Genomic DNA, 10879 nt, shown 5'->3' with positions numbered 1-10879 from the left:
GCTCAGGCAGTGAGAGTGCTCCTGAGCAGCAGACACCTCCGCTCTGGCAGGGATAGTATCCGGATGTCTGGAGCCAGAACCAGGGTCTGTCACAGAAGCTATGTCACTTCTGCAGTCTATGCTCTCCCTGGCAAGGAATGGAGCCTGGAAATACTGGAGCAAAGTTGGCTCCCTTACCAGTTCAGGCAGTGAGAGTGCTCCTGGGAGAATACCTCTGCTCTGGCCAGATATTTTCTTTAATTACATTTCAAATGCTATCCTGAAAGTTCCCTATACCACCCCCCCCCGCCCCTGATCCCCTACCCACCCACTCCCACTTCTTGGCCCTGGCATTTCCCCTGTACAGGGGCATATACAGTTTGCAAAACCAAGGGCCCTCTCTTCCCAATGATGGCCGAATAGGCCATCTTCTGCTACATATGCAGCTAGAAACATGAGCTCTGGGGTACTGGTTAGTTCATATTGTTGTTCCACCTATAGGGTTGCAAACCCCTACAGCTCCTTGTGTACCTTCTCTAGCTCCTCCATTGGGGGCCCTGTGTTCCATCCAATAACTGACTGTGAGCATCCACTTCTGTGTTTGCCAGGCACTGGCATAGCCTCACAAGAGGCAACTGGTTTTAAATAATAGTGCATTCTTTATTTGAAAAGTTCTAGAGGTGGTTCAACAACAAAAAAAAGTTCTTGGTGTTCTTTCAGAGGTCCAGAATTTTTTCTGAATGCTCAGGTGGAGTCACAAGTGCCTATGACTCCAATTCCAAGAGTTATGACAACTTCGTATGACCTCAACAGCTATTCAGATGATATGTGCACATAGGTACACTGACACACATAGACACACAAAACTATTTAATAAAAACTTAGAAGGATTTTTCATTTTAAAAAATCTTAATCTTTTGTAATAATCAGAAGTGTTGTTTGGGTAAAAACAGAGGTTCAAACGTTATGAAATTTGACTCAAAATAATTAGTATTTAGCTCATATTTTCTATGGTTATAACATTATTAAATATTAGAAGCACAAGGTGTAGTCTGAACATTCCCTCACTTTTTGATTTTTTTTTTTTTTGTAACTATAGCTTAAGGTTTATCTCCATACAGAGATTACACTTCTGCATAAGTACAAATAGTTTAGAATTGATTTGAAATTCACCAATTTAAAATAAAATTCATTATCCAAATCTTTCACCAAAAAGGTTGCAATGGGGATGACTTTAGCTGGAACATTCATCAAAGGGAAGAGAGACTCTGTAGAGACAATATCCAGAGGTTAGGCACAGCCCCCGGTTGAAGGATAGGCCTTCACCTACGCCCACCTATGCATCTGTCTTAGTTAGGGTTTTACTGCTGTGAAGAAACACCATGACCAAGGCAAGTTTTATATAAAACAACATTTAATTGGGGCTGGCTTATAGGTTCAGAGTTTTAGTCCATTATTATCAAGGTGAGAGCATGGCAGTATCCAGGCAGGCATAATACAAACAGAGCTAAGAGTTCTATGTCTTCATCCAAAGGCTGCTACTGGAAGCCTGACTTCCAGGCAACTAGGGTAAGGATCTTAAGCCCACATCCACAGTGACACACCTATTCCAAGCACGTCACACCTATTCCAACAAGGTCACACATCCAAATGGTGCCACTCCCTGGTCTCAGAATATATAAAGCATCACACCATCTCAAAAATATTAACCCAGAATTGCTCTTGTCTAAAGGAAATACAGGTACAAAGAGTGGAGCAGAGACTGAAGGAAAAGCCAATACATATTGTAAAATAATATTATCTTTAAACATTATGAAGAGAGTGACAAACACTGGAAGACTCGCCCTAAATAAGATAGCTCTATCAAATTACTGCCCTCTGGACTCAGGGAGCCCCTCAGAAGAAGAGGTAAAAATAGTATAAGTACCAGACAAGATAGAAGATATCAAGAAAATGAAGCCTTCCTAAGCAACATGATCAATTTTACAAACATGATGAGTTTGCAGAGACTGATGTTGTATGCTCTATGGGACATGCATGGGTCTATACTAGGTATTCTGTGTAGATACTATATATAATTTAACATTTTTGTTCTAGTTGTTCTTTGTGCAAACAAATGGGTACTTGATTCTTGTGCCTTCTCTTGCGATCTTTATCTTCTATTTATATTATATAATTCTAATGAGTTAGAATTTGCATATCTGATTAAAATTTATTTTGCTATATATTGCTTTATTTTATTATCATTTAGAATCCTAATTGTTTTCTAATAAGAGACAGCACAGGAGTGTATCTGGATAGGAGGGAAAATGGGGGAGAAACTGGCAAGAGTAGAGGGGAGAAATTAGGAATAAATTCTCTTTTTTTTTTTTTTTTTGGTTTTTTGAAACAGGGTTTCTCTGTATAGCACTAGATGTTCTAGAACTTACTTTGTAGACCAGGCTGGCCTCAAACTCAGAAATCTGCCTGCCTCTGCCTCCCGAGTGCTGGGATTAAAGGTGCGTGCCACCACGCCTGGCTTGGGAATAAATTCTTAAAATTTATTATGACAATAAATTTTATGATAAAGAATCTATTCACTAAAAAGGAAAAAAGACATCATAATGCAATTTTAAAATGATGTTATTGTAAGACAAGTTACAGAACTGCTTTGCTTTTAACATGCTCATATTTCAGTTTCAAAAATAACTAGAACTTTGCAACTCCAAGCAATTTCACACATGAAGTTGTAGTGATTTCCAATTAATACGGTTTTATTAATTAACATCACTATCAATAACCTATCATTTAATTAATGAGTAAATGTGTGTGTGTGAAGTATTCAAATTGCAATCATGACTACCAAGTTGGGCCTCAGCAGCCTTTCAGCTGAGCCTAATATGTGAGTTTCTATCCCAGGAGGAAAAAGAGAGACTGTCTCTGAAAGTGGAGTAAATGGCTCCTGAGAAATAACAGCAGAATGTGACTTCTGTCCAGAACATACAGTGTATATACGTCCAAGTAAACCCTCACACATGCATTCGTTATCAAAGAACATGTTTACCTAGTGCAGAAAGCCTAAGAGAGGTGTATTTGTGATGAGAAGACTCTGCGTGACTTTACAGCAAGGAAGTACAGTTGACACAGTTATATTCTAAAGTCCCTTTTCATGTTTGTTCCAATCCGTTCTGTACAAAATCTCCCGAGTCAATGATAAAGGACTCTATGTAAAGAAACTCTGACATGCTCTGGGTAGCCATCTTAGTTAGAAGGACTCAGTGCAGCTTTCATCAGCCCTTTTTATATTGTACTGCTTTTTTGTTCATTTACTTATTTGTTTATTTCTGTATCTTAATTTTATTTTTAAGCAGGCTATATTGTATCCATGTCTAATTTTAAGCTGCTTATGTAACCAAGACATGGTTTAACCCCTGATACCTCTGCCTTTGCCTTTAAAATGATGGGATTTCAGATATGTGCCATTGTAACAGACGTGCACTAGTTTCTAGGACTCTGTCACTGATCTTTTTAAAGTTGTGGTCCAGGTACTCTCCATCGCCTCATGGGTATTTTGGTTAATGAAATACTGTCATAGTCAATCACATTTAATTGATCTTGGCATCTATTGACAGAGGACTCTAAAGTAGATTGCTGAAATAACTCAAGGAGCAGCATCTCATTACTATATGCATTGCTTTGACTTGGCAAACAGAATTCTAGTTAGTACTGTTCCATAGATGTTTACTTCAGGATTGATCTGTAGGGTTTGCATCCTGCACACCATCACATTTAAGCATGGGGCATTGAAAGTGTTCTAGTTAAAATAATGATTATTGTATACAAGCTAGCTCTGAATCCTTGTGCCTAGGGTTCACTGGGGAGGAATAATTGACAGACTGTCTGAGCTGTAAGAGAATAATTCTTATTAGGTCTTGTACAGTGAAGACAGGATTAGAAAGAATCCAGATCAAATGACCCACTTAAGAGAGCTTTCCCATTAGTATTCTCTTGTCCAATTTTAGCAGTGAATACAAAAAAGACTATAGTCCTGTATAGAAAAAAAATCCACCATAGGGGTCACAAAGAGACTTATACATTCACCCAGGATATCAGCTTTCTTGCATAAGCATGCCTCACAAACGATTTTTCCACTGAGCAACATTTCCTTCTCCTCCTTTATGAACATATATTAGAGCAAGAAGAACTCCACATGCCTGGCTTATGTCATGCCTCCTCCTCCTCCTCCTCCTCCTCCTCCTCCTCCTCCTTCTCCTCCTCCTCCAATGAGTCCTGCATGGTGATATACTGGATAATATACCTTTACCATCTTCTCACTGGCAATCATTCACCGGACATCTTATGTCACTATTCCAAATAAAATCTGTAAATAGTGAGCACAAACAATGTGAACTTAAACATTGAATGAAGCTTAAACAGGCACAATGCTAAGAATAGCTAAAAATATTAATCAGTTCCTTTAAACTGATATGTAGTCAACAGCTGAACTGGAAAAAAAATGAATTAAGTTTCTTTCATCACTAAGAAAGACAAAGAAACATACAAACATTCCATGAGGCAGTATGTAGAAACTGATAATCTCCTGCTTTTTATAAGGTAAAGGATGAAACAGACTTGGAAAAACTTGTTTCCAAATCTCTTCTAGGAAGCATATGTATGTAGGCCCCAACACTATTCACAAAGAACCTGTGGTAAAAGGAAAAAAATAGGATTATATTTAATTAAATCATTATATCTGAATGGATATGATATATTTACATCAATTTTTTTTGAGACAGGGTTTCTCTGTGTAGCCCTGGCTATTCTGGAACTCACTCTGTAGACCATGCTGGCCCCAAACTCCAAAATTTGCCTGCATCTGCTTTACATTAAATTTCAAAGGTTATCTGTACAGTGTTTTCTAATATAAGTGTCCCTAGATTTTGGCAATATGATTTATATGTGGTAGATCTCAAAAGAATTAGCTGTCAATCTAATGTATCTATAAAACTTACATTTTGAAGAAAGAGATTATAAGTTATAAATTTTACTTGCGGACCAGTGGTTCAACTGTTTGTGAATATTATGAATATACAAAGAATAACACAAACCTTTATTTGACGTAATTATAGAAATCCAAAATATTTGATTAAAATTTATGTTCAAAAATCAAGCCAGTCAATTCCATCCAGGTTAGGGGAGAAACTTGCAAGTTCCTACCTCTAACTTAGAAGCTGTTGAAAATTAATGACTACAAGATAAGGGAGAGCAAGGTTTCATTTTTTCTTTTTTTTTCTGTATTCAGATTTTCATTCTTATTTATTCAACAAACAGTGTAGTTCTGAGTTGTGTCAAGTATTTGGATATGTGTTGGAAAAACTCTGCTACAGAGCGGATGTAGCTATGTTCACAGATTAGCATCTGAATGGGAGATATTGGAAAACCCACTAAGGGAACAACCAAATTATCCAAAGTCATTGCAAACTGCAGTCAAAACAGACATCTCTCAGTGTCTGAAGGGGCTGCTTTCCAGTGGACCCCCACTACATTATTCTTTTTTCCCCATTTTTAAAGGTATTTTCTTTATTTGCATTTCAAATGTTATCCCGAAAGTCCCCTATACCCTCCCACCCTGCCCCTGCTCCCCTACCCACCCACTCCCACTTCTTGGTCCTGGCATTCCCCTGTGCTGGATCATATAAAGTTTGCAAGACCAAGGGGCCTCTCTTCCCAATGATGGCCATTTAGGCCATCTTCTGCTACATATGCAGCTAGAGACACGAGCTCAGGGGGTACTGGTTAGTTCATATTGTTGTTCCACCTATAGGGTTGCAAACCCCTTCAGCTCCTTGGGTACATTCTCGAGCTCTTCCACTGGGGGCTCTGTGTTCCATCCAATAGCTGACTGTGAGCATCCACTTCTGTGTTTGCCAGGCACTGGCATAGCCTCTCAAGAGGCCTCTATATCAGGGTCCCTTCAGCAGAATCTTGCTGGCAAGTGCATTAGTATCTGGGTTTGGTGGCTGACGATGGGATGGATCCCCAGATGGGGTAGTCTCTGGATAGTCCATCCTTTCATCTTAGCTCTAAATTTTGTCTCTGTATCTATATCCTTTCATGGGTATTTTGTTCCTTATTCTAAGGAGGAATGAAGTATCCACACGATGGTCATCCTTCTCTGTTTTCTTGTGTTTTGCCAATTGTATCTTGGGTATTCTAAGTTTCTGGACTAATATCCGCTTATCAGTGAGTGCATATCTAGTGACTTCTTCTGTGATTGGGTTACCTCACTAAGGATGATATCCTCCAGATACATCCATTTGTCCAAGAATTTCATAAATTCATTGTTTTTAATAGCTGAGTAGTACTCCATTGTGTAAATGTACCACATTTCCTGTGTCCATTCCTCTATTGAGGGACATCTGATTTCTTTCCATCTTCTGGCTATTATAAATAAGGCTGCTATGTGGACACAGTGGAGCATGTGTTCTTATTATCATTTGGAAGATCTGGGTATATGCCCAGAAGAGGTAGCACTATGTCCAATTTTCTGAGGAAACACTGGACTGATTTCCAGAGTGGTTGTACAAGCTTGCAATCCCACCAGCAATGGACGAATGTTCCTTTTTCTCCACATCCTCGCCAGCATCTGCTGTCCCCTGAATTTTTAATCTTAGCCATTCTGACTTGAGTGAGATGGTATGTCAGAGTTGTTTTGATTTGCATTTCCCTGATGATTAAGGATGTTGAGCATTTTTTCAGGTGTTTCTTAGCCATTCAGTATTCCTCAGTTGAGAATTCTTTGTTTAGCTCTGTACCCCATTTTTTAATGGGGTTATTTGAATTTCTTGGGTCCAGCTTCTTGAGCTCTTTGTATATATTGGATATTAGTCCTCTATCAGATTTAGGATTGGTAAAAATCCTTTCCCAATCTGTCAGTCTTGCTGACAGTGTCTTTTGCCTTACAGAAGCTTTGCAATTTTATGAGGTCCCATTTGTCAATTATTAATTTTACAACCCACTCCATTACTGTTCTGTTAAGAAATTTGTTCCCTGTGCCCATATCTTCGAGGCTTTTCCCCACTCTTTCCTCTATCAATTTCAGTGTCTCTGNTTTTATGTGGAGGTCTTTGATCCACTTAGACTTGAGCTTTGTACAAGGAAATAAGAATGGGTCGATTCTCATTCTTCTACAGGATAACCCGCCAGTTGTGCCAGCACCATTTGTCTTTTTTCCACAGAATGGTTTTAGGAGAGACAGGTTCCTTTCTGTGTAATGACTGATAGGCAGCTAGTGTTCCTGTGGATGGCTGTGTAATTCTACACATACTGGCAGTAATATAAGGATGCTGTGAATATAAAATTACAGGACATGGTGGTAACCAGTCAACGTAGAAAGATAAAAAGGGGAGTGGAAATAGGTGATGTGTATCAATGTCTGTTTACTCATGTATGAAAATCTCAAACAAGAGATGAAATAAATATCATGGAAATCTTTTTACCTTCACAGAGATACTAGCATCTTACTAGTAGATGAAGAATGGACTATATACCATGTCCATTAGAAGACAGGCTGACTAATTTCTGAAAACATAGCAAAAACTTGGAGAGGATAAGTGAAGCAAGAATTTCTGGTTGTGTCATGTGATACAGACTCAAGTAATGTTTTTCTGAAGCAAAGTCCGTGAGAGCACACATGATGTTTGAAGAGTTTATCCAAGCAGGCCTCACCAGAGATGCCATACTTGCACTGCTTCCTTGCAATAATTTGCTGGTCTCTCTTCTTTGCTGATCTTCACTTCATTGAGAGAGTCATGGCAGAAAATTTCTCCCTGTATTCCTGCTGGTTCAGGTCACTCAAGCTAAATCGTGTTGATTTGGTGGAGGCCTGACTATTTCTGCTGGATTGAACCATCAGTGCAGATTCATGCTTGCTGATACCTTTTGAACTGGACTGCTGGTATCGTGACACAGCTGAACTGGACAGCTGGAATCCTGACTGGTGTTTGGAATCTCCCCAAAGAACTACTTATAAACAGGTCTACATCCTCTTGTCCTATTTACCACTTTTTTCTCCCCTGCCTTTGGTCAGAGGGCTAAAAGGGGGATCAAAGCCTTTGAGAATCCTTACTAAAGTAGGTTTTGAAAAATCTAAGGTGACAGGTAGGACTGAAATCATGTTCCCTGTGTTATTTTTCACTAATATTAAGTACTCACAGTGGCTATAATTATGTTTCTAATGAAAAAATTTAAAAAGCAGTCTTTGTCTTAGTCAGTCTCATGACAGGTGAGGTATAAATGCTTAGGGAATGAGGAGTATGAAGAATAACAATGTCCAGGAAAAAAGGGTAACTTAGAGTAGGGCCTAGAGTTTGCTGAACTGAAATCTCAACTAACAGAGAAGCTGCAGCAAGGGGATCGCAAGTAGGTTTGCTTAGGTAAAAAAGTACGGATCATTAGGCCCCTTTCAGGTGTGGCTGCTATATCATCTGTCGATCCATAGGTGGCAGAGAGGAGAGCATTTATGTCTATGTTCAGCATTCTGAGCTGTGAACACCTGAATGATGAGTAGCCAAACAATCTCTGGAAAATAACCAAGCCTGATCAACCACCAGTCTGATGCCAGGCAGGCCTGGACAGGCTCCTAGTCCTGAGAGCAAACTGAAGACTAATAAAACCCTGCCTGGGACCACCATGAGTCCTGAGCAGGAGTGAGTCCCACAAAAAGAACCCCAGCAAAGGGTCATTCATTAGGGCAGGGAAGGCAAGAGTGATGATCCTCAGATGACCAGCAAACCAGCACAATGGGACCTGAACATGGAGGTAACCTCAAATGCACCAAGTCCAGGGAAGCACAGTGAAATCAAACTGTAAATAAGATGACCCCTTTTATTCATCATAATGCAGCAGCATGACATGGTGCTTGTGAGATGAACTCGAATACAGAGAGACTAGGTAAAATGGAGCAGAGCAAGTAAGTGATGGAGAAATGGAAGAGAAAGAAAATAGAAAGAGACACCATGAAGAGAGGCAGAACTGGAGACTCAAGGATAGTAAGGAACAGGTAAGTGTGACAGGCTGGTAATGCTACTTAGGACTATGGTGGGGTCCTGACCTGTGTTGCTACTGTGGGTCAAGTCTAACCAAAGGGTAGTACTTAAAATTATCAAGAAGTTTGTCCTAATGATATTGAAGTACTTAACTGGTGGTTATGATAGTAATAATTTAAGGCTCCTCATATTTTCAATGTATTTTAATAGAAATCCATACACTTATTCAGTCCACATGTAAAGCTGGTAGATTGTATCTTCCTGATCTGATAGTTAGGTAATAGATGCTATTTTTTAAACAACTTCTCTAAAATGAATACAGTCTTTAATAAAGAACATTGAACAAGTTAATGACAGTTATGACTAACCACACCTTCTCTATCCTATCTTACTGCTTTTACCACTTATAATGGATGAGCCACCAATCTAACAATCTGCATGGTAATTTAAACACTTAGTATGAACAGATATTTTACGTTTTTGCCATTGAAGGTCAGTGAGGAAAAATTTGTTTTTCTGTTGAAACATGAGCTCAGTTTTCACAGCTCTATGATTTAGGTGCCGCCTTTAGGAAATCCCACGTATTGCATAAAAAGTCCACAAAGAGATCCTGGAAGGCCATTACAGGCTGTTTGCTCTTCTATGAGCTCCTGTGGGTTTAAAACCTTTCCTTCTGTTTGCATCCCTTGAGAAGGTGCAACAGAGACCGCATCATTAGCCCCAGAAACACTGCACAGAGGCTTGTCCTCAAATTGCTCTCGCATAAGCTCTAGGAATTGAAAGCTGCTGTCCCTGGCTCAGTCTTCTTTAGCCCTTCAGACTATTAGACTCTAACTGAATATTACAGTAGATGCTATGGATGACCAATCCAGGATTATCGATTCTACCATATACAGAAAATCAAACTGATAAAATCAACAATTTTCAAATTTTCACAACAGGGTCCCTATATATATTGAGCTTTATGAATTCCTTCTGTATAAAGAAGCATCACAGTTGTAGAGCTTTCACGAATGAAAATATGAATATTCCACATTTGAGGGTGTTTTTTTAACCTTCATAATAGCTTTCACAGAAATATTGTTCATTTTTCTTTGACAGATTTATATGTATATGTTGGGCATTTTCACTGCCTCCTTCCACTAACCTCCTCTTTCCTAAGCCTTCCTTCAAAACGAGAACTCCTCATAATTAACTCCTCATAGTTAACTCCTCATAGTTAACTCTTCATAGTTAACCCCTCATAGTTAACTCCTCATAGTTAACTCCCCATAGTTAACTTCTCATAGTCAGTTGTGATTTGTAGGGTGGTTTTGGCGACCCACTAGGTTTGATTATAGTTGCTTGTTCGTGCATGATTAGGGAAAGGAATTATTTGCTAGAATAAGAGCTGTGTATTAGCAGCAACACCACAGAAGAAAATGACTCTGCCAATGCTCATTAAATGGCCACAGTTTCTTAGTGAATGGCAGGGCATTATGTGTCCTCCATCTTGCTTGAGGAAGTAGTGATGCATTCAGTTTTGTCCTGGCCATGTGCAGATAGCCACAGTTGCACTCAGTTTATAAGTGCATGTCTTCTGAAAACACTGTCTCCACTCGTTGACAACCTCTGACTCCCACATTCTTTCTTCCTGCTCTTCCACTCTGTTCCCTGGGCCTTGAAGACTCTGATATATATGCTACATTCTTTCCAGTAGTGACAAGTGCCAACAGGCCCCAAAAACCTGGGCGCTGTCCCGAGGCAAAAGTTCAAGGAAACTCAGTCTCCTGGAATGGTGGCATTTTGTATAACGAATGTTCCAACGTCCTTGCTTTAGTTGGGAAACAGATCCATGTGCCTTCCCTTAAAACATAGCCATATCAGATTCTGGG

General features: G+C 39.4%; 1 pseudogene; it reads left to right on the top strand.

Moving 5' to 3' along the window:
* Positions 1-8412: 8412 nt before the first annotated feature.
* LOC115064622 lies at positions 8413-8536 on the top strand (annotated as a pseudogene).
* The last annotated feature ends 2343 nt before the right edge of the window (positions 8537-10879 follow it).

The sequence above is a fragment of the Mus pahari genome, chromosome 8 (genome assembly GCF_900095145.1).
Source record: "Mus pahari chromosome 8, PAHARI_EIJ_v1.1, whole genome shotgun sequence".
NCBI lineage: Eukaryota > Metazoa > Chordata > Mammalia > Rodentia > Muridae > Mus > Mus pahari.
Note: the sequence above shows the minus strand (reverse complement) of the source record. Positions and strands in the feature narration are given on the sequence as shown.